This window comes from Leopardus geoffroyi, chromosome E2 (genome assembly GCF_018350155.1).
Source record: "Leopardus geoffroyi isolate Oge1 chromosome E2, O.geoffroyi_Oge1_pat1.0, whole genome shotgun sequence".
NCBI lineage: Eukaryota > Metazoa > Chordata > Mammalia > Carnivora > Felidae > Leopardus > Leopardus geoffroyi.
Window position 1 is genome coordinate 32,047,070 of NC_059335.1, and position 4,087 is coordinate 32,051,156.

A 4,087-nucleotide genomic window follows, 5' to 3' on the forward strand; every position below is an offset into this window, starting at 1 on the left:
AGCTGTCCTTTGCTGGAGAGTGCCTGGTTGTCGGTACCATTTGTGGAGACGACGGAAAAAGCCCTGCCCTTCCGCGCTCTCCATCCCCAGACCCCCAGGCCAGCCTCCCCCACCTCCAGCACCTGTTACTTCCTTTCTGTTCTGTAACTCCCAGGAGTGCACATTTTTCTCACCGCGACGGTGCTAGACCGAGTTTTGGGCTCCTGCTCTCAGTCTAAACATGCCTTAGATCTCTTCGTAACTCAGCTTGTAAGTCAAGGCCCCTTAATTTGGCCCACAGGACTCTTTAACGCCTTTTAAACCCCGTTAAACCCATGTAATGAGTTTCCCCTTGCTGTGCTCCTGGCCGTGAAAGCTGAGAGCCGGGACCCAGGCCTCCCACCTGTTCCAGAGATTAGGCTGTGCTGGAGAGGCTGAGGGGCCTCAAGGAGGGCCAGGGGTGGGGGCGGGGGGTGGGGGGTCAGTGGGAGCTCTGTGGTCAGCCACGCAGCAGGACTCTGGGCCGGAGTGGGCATGTGGGTGCTCTTGAGTCGTCCACAGGCATTCTTCCATGGGTGTCGCGGCCCTGGAGTGGCTTGAGTAGTGTTAGCTCCCATAGCTCCTTAGGGGCGGGGGGCATTTCGCATTGGGCCAGGGAAGTGGGCTGAAGCTGGCGGCCGCTGGGCTCGCTGAGAAGCGAGTCAGTACTCCGGGGTGGGACAGCGGGGGCTTCCTCTCTTTGGGCAGCCAGGGGGCACAGGGCCGGCCGGCCACTGAGACGTCCAAAAATGCTGTCTCCAGCAGGTTAGCGCCGGCTTCACAATCTCGTTTCCACGGCTGTCCGTTGTGCAAGGGTTTGTATGCTTCCTTCTGGAGAGGTCTGCCCCCGCCCCGCTCTCCACGACCGCCAATAAAGCTGACTCTGCACTTCCTACCGCGCTGTGAGCATGTGACCAGAACTAGCCAATCAGAGTGTTCAAAGCCACTGCCTATAATGATCGTTGGTAGCCCCGGTTCAGTTCCAGTGATTGGTTAAGGGGTGGACATGTGATCCAGGCCTGGCAAATCAGAATTTTCGTTCTTTGGGCGTGGCAACTCTTTAGGGATGGACACATGACCCAATGGTTATCCTCTGAGATTCAATCCTGGAATCTTCGGTGGGAATGACCAGGAAAGAGGGACTCTCTTTTCATGAAGGTTACTGGAGGAGAGAGTGACAGTTTGGAGTCTGGGGGTCTCCTGTCACCGTGAGGGAAAAGCCTGCTTGAGCTGACTGAAATAGAGGAAAACAGGGCCGAGAGGGAGATAGGGCAAGGTTGAGAGCTGTTGACATCAGTTAGCTTCTGGATCTAGCCGTACCTGAAGATGTGATAGTGACACACACAAATAAATTCTCTTTTTTACTTAAACCATCTTGAGTTGAGTTGGAGTTTCTTGCAACCCAGAGTCCCAACGCAAACATTTCACCTGCTACCGATATGGTATGACCCTCGGCATGGCTTCAGCCTACCTTTCCTTGTTCTTTTCTAGCCAATGTTTCCTCACGCAGCCCTAGAATTTGCCCCGACACATCTACTTTCACTTCATTGCCTGGTCCTTTCTTTCTGTGTAGCAAGCCATGTCTCATTCCTTTTCAACATGTCCTTGTTAGCTAACGTTTGACTCTATACATAGAGCTCCCGGTTCTGGGAGGGTGGTATGCTCCTGTTAACACATAGCTTTCCACATCCAAGGAGCTTGTAATCCAGTTGTGGGTTGCTTAGCTCAACGCACATGCTCGGTAAAGAATGAATGAGTGAACTGAATGAATTAAAGTGTGACGGACTGAATGGAAGAGGAGGCAGGGCTCAGACCAATGGTGTTCATATCCACTCAAGGCAGCATTAGGCGGTTGCCAAATGGGAGATGTGGACAATCCAGGGTTCCTAGAAGGATCGGGAATATGTATAGCAGGCACAAGAAAAATTTGGGAGGAAGGTCTGAGTCAGACGCCTAACCGGCTGAGCCACGAAGGTGGCCCCACGGAGTGGCTATTTTAAAGACAACATCCCAAGCTTTGCGCAGTGGCAGTATCGTAGCCAATGAGGTTTATCCGAGGTGCGATTACTGCTAATTGAAAAGACAACATCCCATAGGGTGATGTGAGCCTGGCCTATGGGGTGGGTAGGTAAGGGATAGATCAAAGAGGGCTTAAAAGATCTTTTTCAGCAGGGCTGAAATGGGGTATGTCCGTGTCCGTTTCTTTTTAAAATTTTTTTTTTTTTAACGTTTATTTATTTTTGGGACAGAGAGAGACAGAGCATGAATGGGGGAGGGACAGAGAGAGAGTGGGAGATACAGAATCGGAAACAGGCTCCAGGCTCTGAGCCATCAGCCCAGAGCCTGACGCGGGGCTCGAACTCACGGACCGCGAGATCGTGACCTGGCTGAAGTCGGACGCTTAACTGACTGCTCCACCCAGGCGCCCCAGTCCGTGTCCGTTTCTAAAATGGCCCCCAGACAATTCCAGTGGAATTGGTTTGAGTCCACGGGCTCTAGGAGGAGGATGGCAAAAGTAGGGGCATGTGGAAGAGCTATTCGTTTGGCAAGTAAAAGGCAAACCCTCCCTCCTTTTAGAAACCGACATGTAAGGAACCGGTAGGCTGTCCGTGTGTAGGTCCCCTGCACACCAAGGTTAGAGACCTGTAGCTGGAAGTCAACACTACCAACAAATAGACTGGGGAGCTGTTCCCGTAGAGCTTGTGAATGAATCTGAATTCGCTGCCGACAGACTGAAATAGGAACATATCACACAAAATGGTGGATATCTGGAGTCTCGTAAAAAGTTAGACGATCCATCATGGCGGACTTGCCACCTCTGCCCCCACCCCCACCTTGGAGCTTCTGTGAGCAGATGGCCCGTGCTCTTGGATGGCCAGTTTCCATGACTCCCTAATGCCTCACACCCAACCCCCCTCGGCCTGTTTATATTCCTGCCTGATGTTGGCAGGCATTTGTATTAGTTTCCCTCAGGGTCCCCACATGTAGGGATACGCATGTGAAGGGGGAAGGCAGCAAAAGAGACGAAAAATACGCGGCCCTAAGAGGTAGGACGAGACAGAAAAACGAACGTCAAGATGTTGAGGGAGCCATTCTGACTGAGGATTGGTCGCTTACCTTCACGGGTCTTGATTTCTTTTAAAAAAAACTGGGGGGCGGGGGGCGACGCCTGGGTGGCTCAGTCGGTTAAGCGTCCAACTTTGGCTCAGGTCATGGTCTCTCGGTCGGTGAGTTCAAGCTCTGCATCGGGCTCTGTGCTGACAGCTCAGAGCCTGGAGCCTGCTTCGGATTCTGTGTCTCCCCGTCTCTCAACCCCTCCCATGCTCACGCTCTGTCTCACTCTGTCTCTCAATAATAAAATAAACGTAAAAAAAAAAAATTAGAAAAAATAAACATATTTTTTTAATGTTTATTTATTTGGAGAGACAGAGCGTGAGCATGGGAGGGGCTGAGAGACGGGGAGACGCAGAATCCGAAGCAGGCTCCAGGCTCTGAGCTGTCAGCACAGAGCCCGATGCAGAGCTTGAACTCACCGACCGAGAGACCATGACCTGAGCCAAAGTTGGACGCTTAACCGACTGAGCCACCCAGATGCCCCTTGTTTTCTTATTTCTACAGAGGAATTAATGATATCTGTCAGCAAGTGCTTCAGAATCTTAATGCACATGAGACTATTTGGGGCCAAGAACGGGCCACAGAGCAGTAAGGTGCCCCTGAGAGGCAGGGAGGAGTACCCTACAGAGGGAGAGCCTGCAATCTCACCTCCCAGTGTACCAGCTCGAACCCAGTGCTTGATCTCCCTGAGACTAAGGGTTCCCTGGCATAAGCTGTGATAGCGATGCCCACACAACCCTGGGGCTGCGGGAAAGATAAAATGAGACAGCAGACTTCATCTTAACGGGAATTAGGTTCCGAACACCAGCAAAAAGTCCATCCACTGAAAATGACCCTTGCAAAGCCTTTTAAGTAACCGTAGGCCGTGAGCCCGGAGTACAGATGAAAATGTATACAGTGATGTATACTCTAGAAAGCATATGCACGTGCAATCCTCTGCATGCTGTCTCCAGGG

The 4,087-nt window shown here is 51.9% G+C and overlaps 1 pseudogene; it reads left to right on the top strand.

Annotated features, from left to right (window-relative positions):
- The first annotated feature begins 2,031 nt into the window (after positions 1-2,031).
- Positions 2,032-2,252, top strand: LOC123579504 (annotated as a pseudogene).
- The last annotated feature ends 1,835 nt before the right edge of the window (positions 2,253-4,087 follow it).